We start from the raw sequence: 14,126 nt of genomic DNA, 5'->3' as shown, positions 1-14,126 counted from the left end.
CAACAGAACACAGGCAGTTCGAAGACCGTTTCCTGGGCCGTTTTCTTCATTATTTTTGTATGGAGATCGACGTTTTGCCGACAGAATAACTATTAAGTATGTGTGTGTTTGTAACCGTATATATATATATATATATATATATATATATATATATATATAATCATAGAAGCAGAGAGAGAAAGAGTTAGACAGAGGCGGAGACACAGAGAGAGATAAATTCATAGATTTGGTGTAATATCAAGAAATATAGTGTGGTAATACCGGAAATGCCTCAGTATAGTTACAACGGATTAAAGAAATCTTCGGAGGTATCTTCATGTGTAGTTATTTCTTGCTCCTGTCAAGTCTCGTTAATACCTTATTGTAATTAGGTGCTTATGCAATTCCATTAGCAGTATTTCTATTTGAGGAAAACCATGATATTCTTCTATTAATACCGATTTCCAAGTTAATGATTATAGCCGGGGATCTGATTAGAATTTCTAAAAATTAAAGTGTGTATATTAGAGATAGTACTTTCTGGTCTAGGATCATGTCCAAAATATTGGCTGTAATTTGATATTGGCGCTCGAATTTAACAAATATTTTTGGAGACTCCTATTAAGTTTTTTATGAATTTTTTCCATAGTGTGGCCTCGTATAAGACTTGACATTTCTAGGCTTTCGTTTTGCAAAAATGGGATAGAGTTGGATATATTGTTCTTAAGAACCTGGAAGATAAATGTTCGGACGCGACTCTGCGATTTTAGTCACGTCGTAACTCACTACAGAGACGTCGAATAACAGATCGCCTTTGAAATCCAGAGTCACTTCTGTAGAAAAGTGCTCTCATAGCTTTCATAAATATTCTAATTCAGAAGTACTTACACCTAGTATAATTCTATTCATATTCTTTCATTTCAGAATGAAGCATTTCTATATAGGAAGGTAATCATTGAGGATTTTGAACTAGGCAAGGATGCAGTTCCATTGCATTAATCTAGTGACTTTAATGAACAACATTATAGAAAAGTTTTGTTTTTATCCTCATAGCATGTTTTGATAAAGTTACTATTTTTATTATATATCTTGTTTTTTTATAGACATAAATCTGTCCTCAAATATCTTACGCACCCTGTATAAATACATATATAATTTCGGAATGGAAACAGGTTGCTCTTTCACAGGGATGCCTTTCATCCAAGCGTACAGCACTTTAGTTCCATATGGATTAATTTTTCTAGAATTTATTCATTTGTTTTAGAATTAATATTCATTGATGGTTCTTCCTCGACATCAGTGCTAAACACTTGTGAAGTTTCAGTTGTCATTATAGATATTTTCATCTGTCCGATATCGGTGAACAGAATTATAATAGTTTAATATTAAAAAATGGGGAGTGTGAACACAGATAAAAATCAATTTATTTATATAATAGTCAATTCCATGTTCCCTACGTACGTTTCGATTTCTTACCTCCATTCATAATTTATAAGTAACATTGCATTATGTATCTAAAAGGTAGAAATGTGTTCCGGACAAAAACTGACATATATTCATTTACATCTTAAAGGATGTAGGGTTACTTACAGACAGAAGGTAAGGAATTGAAACGGACATAGGCGACAATAAATTAACTATTATATAGAGTTTTTCTGTGACCACACACTCAATTTTCTTACATATATATATATATTTGGTACTTGGAAACTTTTACGAAAATTAAAACGGGGATTAAATGAAAAAAATGATTTACGTGAATATTCTCAGAAGAGTAATTGAAATAAATGGCGATTGTGGAACCACCCATGCACGCACGAACGCGCGCGCGCACATACACACGTGTGTCTGTAAATATGTTCGTATACATTTATGTATGTGTGTGTTTGTAAGAGACAGAGTGTGAGTGAGTCAAGGGGTGTGTGTGTGCATGTGTATGTGTGTGAGACAGAGTGAGAGAGCGGTGTGTATGTAGTATTTACTCTCTCTCTCTCTCTCTCTCTCTCTCTCTCTCTCATACATACGAACACACAAAATAGAGAGTGAAGCTTTTTGCCGGTTACGTCAATACCGGAGCACGCGCGCGCGCATACACAAGTGTGTCTTTGTAAATATGTTTGTATACATTTATGTATGTGTGTTTGTAAGAGACAGAGTGTGAGTGAGAGAGAGAGGTTTGTTGTCATGTATAAATATACATACATCTTTGGATGTATGCATATGACAACACAGCCCTTGACTCACTCACACTCTGTCTCTTACAAACATGCACGCGTGCGCATACACACGTGTGTCTTTGTAAATATGTTTGTATACATTTATGTATGTGTGTGTTTGTAAGAGACATAGTGTGGGTGAGTAAAGGCGAGTGTGTGTGTGTGTGTGTGTGTATGAGACAGAGTGAGAGAGCGGTGTGTATGTAGTATTTACTCTCTCTCTCTCTCTCTCTCTCTCTCTCTCTCATACACACGAACTCACAAAATAGAGAGTGAAACTTTTTGCGGTTGTTACGTCAATACCGGAAGTTGACATTGAGGAACCTTTTTAAAGAAGTGAATCTTAAATATAAAGCAATATTATTTATTTTTAATTTAAAAAAATCAAATTAAGAGCCTAAGATTTATCCGAGGTCAAATTGTTCATGCATTAGAAGTATGGAAGCATTTGGTGAAGTCGATTTCACGTGAAAAGCGATTACACATACATCTCTGTTTTATATATAGTATAGATATAGATATATATATATATATATATATATATATATATATATATATATATATATATATATACATCAATGATCAGAGCGTTGGGCTTACAATCATGAGATAGTGAGTTCAATTCCCAGACCGGGCTGGGTGTTGTGTTCTTGAGCAAGACACTTTTTCTCTTAAAAGCGGTGCATCAGCATGGCCGCAGCTCTGAGCTGCCAGTTGGTTTTGAATCCACGTTCTTCACCCTTTATATACAATATATCGTTAGCAGGTGGAGCGAAACCCTACTTAACCCCCAGCAGCTGACAGGATTATGGGACCAGTCAGTTTCGAACTATTTGACTCACATCAGCCTCGCGCAACCGCACAGTGGTGTGATAGCTAAGATTAGTTTCTGCCAGCGATAAATTGTAAGCAAAGTGACCATCGGTCATTGATTTGCAACAACCAAAACATATAGTTATCCGTGTGAAACATTCACCTGCCACATTGATGTGGCTACTCGCTTTACTGTTTAGTGTACATTACAACTTCATCTCTTCTAGAGATTTTATAACTAGCTATTTTGTTTGTATATATAATTTATTAATGAGGGTAGAAATTGATATTAATCAATTAAAACCAGTGGTCTAGCATATTAAAAACATCCGAAGATTAAAATTATATTACATACAAAAATTAGAGGAGTGAGTGGACTCCTATATGCTAGAAAAGATGCCGAATCATCTAACCACGAAAAAAGAATATATGTTCTCAGTAAAAATTTAGCGACACAACTGAGAACATATAGTCTTTTTTCGTGGTTAGATGATTCGGCATCTATTTCTAGAATATAGGAGTCCACTCACTCCTCTTATTTTTGTATGTAATATATATATATATATATATATATATATATACACACTTTTACTTGTTTCAGTCATTTGACTGCGGCCATACTGAAGCACCGCCTTTTAGTCGATCAAATCGACCCCAGGACTTATTCTATCGACGTCTTTTGCCGAACCACTAAGTTACGGGCATGTAAACACAGCAGCATCGGTTGTCAAGTGATTCTGATGGGACAAACACAGACACACAAACATATACACACACATACATACATATATAAACATATATACGACGGGCTTCTTTCAGTTTCCGTCTACCAAATCCACTCACAAGGCTTTGGTCGGCCCAATGAAGACACTTGCCACGCAGTAGGAATGAACCCGGAACCATGTGGTTTGTAAGCAAGCTACTTACCACACAGCCACTCCTGCGCCTTATATATATATATATATATATAGATGGTTTAGATATAGATTCAAGGCTTGAATATGGCACTTATGCGTAGGCACCCGAATATCGCATCCCAAAAGGATAGGTGATTAAGATCAAAAAAATAAGCAACACGGATTTTCGAAGGTGATTGCAGTACGCACGTTTCATGCTACTTCAATTTATTTAAGTAATGCGAGCATTACCTTAAATGAAATATGAAGAGCAATCTTCAGCTGCACGAAAAAATGCAGAAAAAATTACTGATAGACTTGGCTATGTCAAGATGGACTTATGCATTCTTCCTCACATTTGGATTTTTATGTATTCTCTCTCCCACTTGGATTTGAAATGTTGCCACATTTATAATATGTCTTTTCTACAGTAATTTTTTCTGCATTTTTTCGTGCAGCTGAAGATTGCTCTTCATATTGCATTTAAGGTAATGCTCGCATTACTTAAATAAATTGAAGTAGCATGAAACGTGTGTACTGCAATCACCTATGAAATTCGTGTTGCTTATATATATATATATATATATATATATATATATGTATATATATATATATATATATATATATATAATATCTTTCATCTTATATTGCCTCAGTCAAGAGACTGCGGTTCTGAAAGCGTTTTAGTCGAACGAATCGACGCAAATACTTATTATTTTTAAAAGCTTGGTATTTTTACAATCATTTCTTTTGCCGAACCGCTAAATGTTGGGACGAAAGGCACCAATTAGTTTTTATGAGAAAAGTTGGTAGCTCTTCAATCATTGTTCCACTTTTACGTGAGTTCGGGACTGGATGACTTTCACATCTACTGCATGGCATTTATCAATGTGTGAATATGAGGGCATAGGAAATATTACTAAAGAAAACTAGCACAGTTGTGTTATCCCTATGTAGACAAAATGTTAACCATTTTTCATTGAGCAAAATCGAAAACAGATGTTAAATGGAACGGTCATCAACACGGAGTGTTAATGACAGACCTGTAAATCGAAAAGAAGTAACAGGTCGAACTGACCCGTTATTTTTAGAATTAATTTGTAAATGATGTCCTCTATAACAGTATGACACGTTATCTCCCATGACTGAAAACCAGCTTCCTAATTGGAAAGCGTCGCTTCGTTCTATTTCAGTCAGATATTTAACTATTACTTACGTAGTGGGAATTAATTTTCATATGCATACAAAATATCGGTATTAAATCCTCTATCAAAACATTGCGAATCTCTAAATAAAGAAACAGTCGAAAATAAGCAAACACTAAATCAATGAACAACTATTCTAAAAATATATTACACTCTGCCAGTCTGCAACAGAGACATAAACAAAATACTACAGATACACGAAATATCGCACCGATTGAAATCACACCAGCCACACTAAAATATATAAACCAAATGCATACGAACAATAGAATATATGAACATATCTTAAATAATACCATAAAACAAAAAGAACAATGAAGTGCATTAATCTATAGACTAACTTGAATAATGTACTACAAAAGGAAACTGCAGACATGTAACAGTGTAAATAAGTTCCTCGCGTTGAATGTGATTTATAAATTCTACTGCAAATGAGTAAGTTATATTCGCGATTTCAACCCTATGTTGCGACTACCGACTGCATTTACACGGGATTATTACATACTATACAGCACAAACAAAATTAAATAAGGAAACGAAAACACTTGTGTACAATATGTCTATATACTTTAGAATTCCCTAGACCAATAGATAATTAATGACAAGATACAACACGAATAACATGCTACAATTCTAATTTAAAGAAGCAAAGCGTAAAGTCGCAAATTGAAATATGAACTTATAAATTTAACGATGACTATTCAGATTCTTGTGATAATATTTGAATAAATCATATGGTTCTCACCTAAAATGAAAAGGCCATAGAAACGCCAGTATAACTTCATGCAAAAAAAAAAAACAGGACAATAATATACTGTTGTAAAACAAACATGAAAAAAAGCCGAGATGAAGCGTGTCTATTATTTATGATGTAAGCATATATTAGATATATCATTAGCTTTGTAGTTGTTATTTCCAAGAGATATCCGTAAAGGGAAAATATAATACTTCCCCCACCCCTGAAGTTTATATGTGATGCGGATTTGAACCTACGATCCAATAGCAAGCAGTCAAAAACTTTATCGACTTTGTCATTTTTTGCTAAAGCGTTTGATATTTTAACGCATGAAACATGCTACTACATTTCAATTTAGATTGTGGTAATAAATCTGTTCCTAAGATTATAAAAAGAAAAGCGAAATGACTAATCTTCGAAAAAAAAAAAATTCTTAAGTTATCGAAGAATACGAAGCGTTTTATGTTGATGTTAAAGCAGAACCAAATACGTGCACACACATATATTCGCACACTTTTGTGGACGAGTAAGCATGCGATTTTGAATATTCAAATATTCATTAATGCCATTGAGTATATACTTAAACTAAAGCAGATTCATGAAATATATAAAAGACTGGAAGCCATTTTATAATGTCATAAATAAAACGAATATAATCTCCATTTTGAATATATTTCCGAGGAATTATGTCTGCTATTGAAAGTATTCTTGCGGGAAGTTTTGTTAAGTGAAATATATTAGAAATATTCAAGACATATGTTGTCTAATGTGGTTTATAACCAAATAACACTTATACGGCTTACAATTTAATATACTATTATTATGAGTATATTTACTTACTCTTTCGGCCCACTTAAGTATGTTTCTCAGTTGAAACTACGAGATGCATTATATGTTAGTTTATAGAAAAATATATTAAAAACATTGCAGAATTTCATATTAATAAGGACATATACAATTAAAGCATATTGTATGATAGTTTGAGCTTAACAATTTGAAACATTGTAATAAGTCCTTTTGCTGAGACGATAACTGATCTGGAATTTTAGTATACATTTTAGAATTTAAACTAACCCCTTGAGTGTCTATTTTATATCGGTCTTCTCCTTTATAGAATTTCACTTTATACAGAAATGTGGTAGTTGAAGTGTCTTTAATATTGGAATATTATATTAATACTTGGCTTTCAGTTTATATCAAATTGATAGCAACAAACGAAAGTTAGTATAATTTTGCCGACACAATATGATGAAACATAGAGGACAGTGACCTCCACGCAGTTTTTCAACTTGCTACACACATGTCAAATCTTCGTCAAACCGGAAAGAAAAAAGTCTATCTTAAATCTAATTTACGATATAGAAAATTTACGTTGACTTGTTACCTCCGCCAAGGAAGAAGGTTATGTTTTCATCCGCATTGGTTTGTCCGTCTGTCCGTTTTTGTGCAAAATAACTCAAAAAGTTGTGAACGGTATTTGATGAAGCTTGCAGGAAAAGTTGGTAATGACACAAGGAGCAGATGATAAAATCTTGGTAGTGATACGGGAATTTCTATGGATTCTTGAAGGATGCTGAATTTGTTATATTTACTTTACATGAAGTATTACAATGTTACATTCTTTGATTATCTACTCGAAAACATGTTCATCGTTTCTGCATAACCTATGGTGGCGTTTATTTTCGTTTCTCTGTTAGTAATTTTACTTGCGTATCTATCTTCAAATGAGCTGCTTGGCGGAGGTCTGCGGAGGATGTCATGAATAATAATAATAATAATAATAATAATAATAATAATAATCGCCTGAAACTTGAGGAGTTAAGTTGATTACATCGGCTCCAGTGTGTAACTGGTATTTTTTAATGTACCCCCCCCCCAACGCAAAAAAAATGAAAGGCAAAGTCAACCTTGACGAAATTGGAACTCAAAACGTAAAGACATGAAAATCTACTAAGCATTTTATCTGGAATGCTAAAGGTTCTGCCAGTTCGCCGCCTTAACAACAATAATAATAATAACAACATTAATAATAATAATAATAACAATAATAATAATAATAACAACAACAACAACACGAGCACTGTGAGAGCGCAAACCTCCACCATGGCAACACCAATGTCCTGATTTCTTTTATGAGGCACAAGGCCTCTATAAAGAAGGGACAACACAAAAGCAGACAAAACAATACAATGGGGCACATTAAAAAACATATCGAATGAATTATGGATATAATGACAAATGAGGATGGAATGGCTTACCTACGCCAACATAAGGAGGCAGTTCCATTTTACTGTTTTTAAATGAAGATTTATTTGCAGTTCAATATCTGTCTTGCATCTGTTGGTTTCCTTTTTAAAAAAACATTCACACAAAGTCACTATTTATAAAATATACTCCATCAAATCTTCGAAGGCCACCATCGGCGGCGATTCGTCGTAACACATCTGTACCCTTGGCATCTCTATCTTTTCCCCAAACAACTCCTTCAATCTATCTCCTCTTTCTTTTTCTAATAAAACAGCTTTCAAACCTTCATTATTCTCTTTGGCCGCTAATTTCACTCTGATAACGTTCTTCATCTTGGCAATCTTTTTCTCTATCTCTACACTTTTTGGAGAATTGCACCATTGTTCCCAAATTTTCCCTTTTGGATGTCACTCTCCTTCTCTCCTCACCATTCTCCTCTTCCGCCGCTGACATTTTTTCTGTCTGTCTGTCTGTCTTTCATTCTGTGTTGCTATCATCTCTCTTTCATTTTCCCTTCTCTTCTGTACTCTTTCCTTCTTGCTAGTGGATGGTCTCTGCGTTCGTTCTTCCCTTTTGTTGAACTTTCATTTTTTTCTCTTCACATTCGTATTCTCTTGTTTTTCACTCTGCGTTTCCTCTCCACTTGCCTTTCGTTTCTTTCTCGGACTTTTTGGTGGTGAGTTTGTATTACTCTTCTTCCTTTTCACCACTGTGTACTGTTCTTCCATTTTTTCATCCTCTACGATTGCACCCTCTTCTTTCTGATATTCCTTCTCTGTCTCCTCTTGTTCGTGTTTCTGGGGACACTTAGCTTTCATGTGTCCCTTTACTCCACATAGAAAGCATACAGGCCGTCTTACTTCCAAAACAATTCTCAACCTCGTCTCGTCTGGCAGCACCAGTTCTTCCGCAATCTTGTGAAGGTCTGGCAAGCTTATATGAACCGATACCTCCAGTCCATACTCACGTCAGTTCCCCTCCGTCGTTCTCATCAATTTCAATATTTGGGTGTTTTCTTTGTATTATAGGCGGTCTATACACTTATACAGTGTCTTAACGACCATTAATGTCTTTCCGTGTGTGAAAGAAAACGAAAAGGATCCGCATACATGCGGTTAATGGAGGTTTAACAACATCGTTGCGCACGAAAACGTGAGTCCAAGGAGAAAAGCTTCCCTCAAGGCAGACCAAGAAATGTAATTGTCAAATGCTAATTGAATGCGAACACATTGAGTCAGTAAATGTTTTTTTTTTTTATTTTTGCAGCCAAAATTAATGATTTTGCTAAATTTTCACAAAAACATCCGTCCTCTCCGCCCCACACTGTAGAACTTATGTATTGGGTCCCATGTCGCACCAGCTGATATTACAGTTTTTGCGAAGACAGCGAATATGGAAAATGTGTAATTATTTCATATTTAAAATATTAAATTCATGATTCTTCATTGCTTTATGTGCTTGAAACTTTGTAAAGTGTCATTCGAAACATGATCAGTGAGACTATTATAAAGAAAACTTGATTAAAACAGTTATGAAGGAAACATCGAGATTCCTGTTCGATTGAGAGGAATGTAGATCCCAAATAGGCAAAATCTTCCGCGTGACTATGCGCATTTCCATAAGTCTTCTAGGATTCCAGCAAGCACCAAGCCAAAACTTCACCCACTATGTACCAAAGTTCTTGTTAGTAGTCGAACGTTATCTGTGATTCTTTGAATATCATCAAAAGAGCTTCAAGGACACGATTATCTGCAAAAGACAAATCTTCTTCATTCGCCAAAAGTCATTGATGGTTGCAAATGTTGCCATCTCTATGAGACGGAATTTTGCAGATGATTAGAATTTCTGAAGTATGTATCAAACATATCCAAAAGTGGATATTGAATCGCGTTGGGTTAGGTACGCTACATTCCCTGTAGAAGTAGTTACAGAAGACACGAGTTCAAATCCGAAAAGCTCTCTTCGATTCTTGACTGCGGCCAAATCGACCCCAAGATTTATTCTTTGTAATCGTAGTACATATTCTATCGGTCTCTTTTGCCGAACTTCTAATGTTACGGGGACCTAAACACACCAACATTGGTTGTCAAGCGATGGTGTGTGTGTTGGGAGGGGGGGCAAACACAGACGCACAAGTATATATATATATATATATATATATATATATATATATATATATATATATATATATATATATATATATATATATATATATATATATATATGCACGACGGGTTTCTTTCAGTTTCTCTCTATCAAATCCACTCACAAGGCTTTGGTCGACACGAGGCTATCGTAGAAGACACTTGCACAAGGTGCCCTACAGTGGGACTGAAACCGGAACTATGTGGTTTGTAAGCGGGCTACTTACCTCACAGTCACACGTTTGCCTCTCTATATATATACATATGTATATACACTCTCTTTCTCTCTCCCTCTCTCTATCTTTCTCTCTCTGGAAGCTGATTTTATTAAGAAAGAAAAGAAGCGGAAAAGAAGTTACGACTGTTACTCTCAGAAATTTAAAAAATGGAAATTATAGAACTATTTATTTATAGTTCCACGGAACTAATTTTTCATCGGAACTACATTAGCCATTTGACGAATATATACAAGAGTTAATCTGTTTAAGAATATTAGAAATACATATGACTGCGACATAATCCGTCTTTTGTCAGTGATAACCAGATTAGAGAGAAAATTCTCTCAGTAGTGGAAGTTAGTGTATTATAGATTAGCTACAAGAATATACGTGAATACAAACTCATCACTAAAGGAATGATGGACTTTAAAGTATCCAATATTTTACTCTCATTTACCATTTCATACTAAACTCTTATTTCTGTTTAGTAGCTCTCAAATAAAGACTACTGAAGTTGTAACACTTCCTCTCGAATGAGATTCACTAATAACATATACAGAATCTTCATGTATGTTTCGTTATTCAATTTAGCTTATTTTACCTAGTTACAGTGATTACAAACCTCTTCACTGAGGTTTGAAAGCATGGTACCTAAGCAGGTCAATGAATCACAATCATAATTTGAGGGTGCAAATGTATTATAGAGAATTCGAATTCACTGAAGACTTGCATTTGTAAAATTCATTGCATTTTTATTTCGAAATTTGAAGGTGATTAAGTGCTTATTTATAGTAATTGTTGAATTGCGTTGAAGTGATTGGCATATTCTTTTATTCTTTAACTCGTTCCAGTCATGCAGATACGGTCATGCTGGAGCACTACTCAGAGAACTTTTTATTCTGTCAACAAGATTATACAAAGAGAAGCTAACTCACAGTCTCGAAATTTCTTATGAGTAATGATGGTAATTATATGTGAAGAGACACATAAAACATTTGCGAATGAATGATAGAAATTTCACTATTCTCGAACATTATAAGATCATTCACTGCAAAATCACGGCTTTATTTCGTCACAAAGATCCTTGGTAATCTTGCTGAAACACCCATTGCCCTTCATTTACTGCTGAAGAAAGAAGCTATAAATTAATGAGGAGTTAAGAACCAGAGTTCTTCTACACTATCATTTTCTCTGAGAGATATAGCTTCGAAAACTCTTTTAAATCAAACGGTGGTCTAATTCAAAAAGGTACACTGGATAACGTAGTGTTAGATATGACTTGTCTGAAAACATAGCAGAAAGATCATGTCTGGAATGCTTTTTCATTAGAGGCGAATTCGATGTTGACAATATTCTTGGTGTGTATTGCAGAGCGGTGATGATTAATATCAAAAAATGATAGCAATATGGATAATTTTGTTTTTTACGTGGGTAAGGGGTTTTGTCATGCTACGTACAACACATGCTGCATGATTGCGACATTGCACCTAAAAACTTATACATGGTGACTTACCCGGATCACTAAATGATGGGACATGAATTTCAACCCTTATATATCTTCCAAACTTTATATATTCAAGTACATTATGAGATAAGTAATACCAAGGAAAATCGTAAAATGCAGCTAGAAGACAAAGATACTCTGGTGCTACCGAAAATGCATTTGGCTGTTTCTTTCGGAAATATAATCACAGTTAGAAAGTGGAATGAAAATATTAATAGAAAACAATATACCTAAACAGTAATTAAGTAACTGCGAAATGAAGTTTTAATCTCCATGGAAATAGACAAAGGAAAATGAAGATTTTTGATATGATTTCTTCGGAAACAAGTTTTTAAAGGAGAGTAATTATTTCGTTGAGCTAATGCTGAGGTCATAAAATAAACTGCATGATGAGGAGACGTTGTAACCATCAGAGATAATTTAATCAAATCAGTCAATCTACATGTGAAGGAAAGTAATCTGGTTAAAGAAATTTTATATCGTTTCTCGAACTTCATTATTCAACTGGCTGTTCTTCATTAACACTGCTAACGAATCAGCTTCTCAGTAAAACTACATTATTAGTAATGACGTTGGTATTCTAATAATTTACAGCTAGTTTCGATGGATGCATTAATAGAGTACAGAATAGTTAATGGAATAATTTATAAAGAGCGAAATTGAAGTGAATTAACTTGTCTCCGTAACCCATTATGCAAGAAGAAAAGAAGAACAATGGAAAGAGCGCCACAAAGGGCCCCAAATGTAGGTAGAAACATTTAGTATAAACCTGAACAAAAAAGAAATGTATGTACAAAAATATAGGGAAAGGAGTGAAACGTAAACAGAAAGGGAAATATGAATGAATAGTAATAGACAGAAAAAGATAAGACTGAAAGAAGGAAAGCAAAGACAATTTACAAGTAAATTTAAAGAGCAACATAAAAATATAAGAGCAAACACGTGGTATAAGACTAATACTCGTGTAAAGAGTAAAAGATACAAGCCCGATCATATTACATCAGTAACGCTAAATAAACATACTGTATGTCATAACGGATGCGCTACGGCTGCACCGTCCGATCAAAGCACATTCAGTTAAATGAGTGTTGTCTTCTATTGCACTCTGGTTCTCTAGAAAAACTTAATCAATCGTAGACTAAATGCTATGAAAATCTCTCCATATGCATATATGCATGTATAAATGTATGTATGTCTATGTATATATATATATATATATATATATAAGTTATTTTATATATTTATATATATATATATATATAAGTTTTTTTATATATATATATATATATGTATATATAAGTTATTTTATATATTTATATATATATATATATATAAGTTTTTTTATATATATATATATATATATGTATATATAAGTTATTTTATATATTTATATATATATATATATAAGTTTTTTATATATATATATATATATATAAGTTTTATATATATATATATATATATATATATATATATATATATATTTATAAGTTTTATATATATATATATATATATATATATATATATATTTATAAGTTTTATATATATATATATATATATATATATATATTTATAAGTTTTATATATATATATATATATATATATATTTATAAGTTTTATATATATATATATATATATATATATATATATAAGTTTTATATATATATATATATATATATATATATTTATAAGTTTTATATATATATATATATATATATATATATATATATATATATATATATATATATATAAGTTTTATATATATATATATATATATATATATATAAGTTTTATATATATATATATATATATATATATTTATAAGTTTTATATATATATATATATATATATATATATATATATATATATATATATAAGTTTTATATATATATATATATATATTTATAAGTTTTATATATATATATATATATATATATATATATATATATATATAAGTTTTATATATATATATATATATATATATATATATTTATAAGTTTTATATATATATATATATATATATATATATTTATAAGTTTTAGGGCAGCTGTGTCAAATTCTCTTATACACCAGATGTGCCATCAAAACTCTTGATTGGACCATGTCAGGTGGGGGAGAAGAGCCATGCAAGGAACGTCAAAATCACGGTGGTGCACCAGCATGACCGCAGC

Source organism: Octopus bimaculoides, chromosome 3 (genome assembly GCF_046866305.1).
Source record: "Octopus bimaculoides isolate indiv1 chromosome 3, ASM4686630v1, whole genome shotgun sequence".
NCBI classification, from domain to species: Eukaryota; Metazoa; Mollusca; class Cephalopoda; order Octopoda; family Octopodidae; genus Octopus; species Octopus bimaculoides.
The sequence above is the reverse complement of the archived record's forward strand: the minus strand, read 5'-3'. Positions refer to the sequence as shown.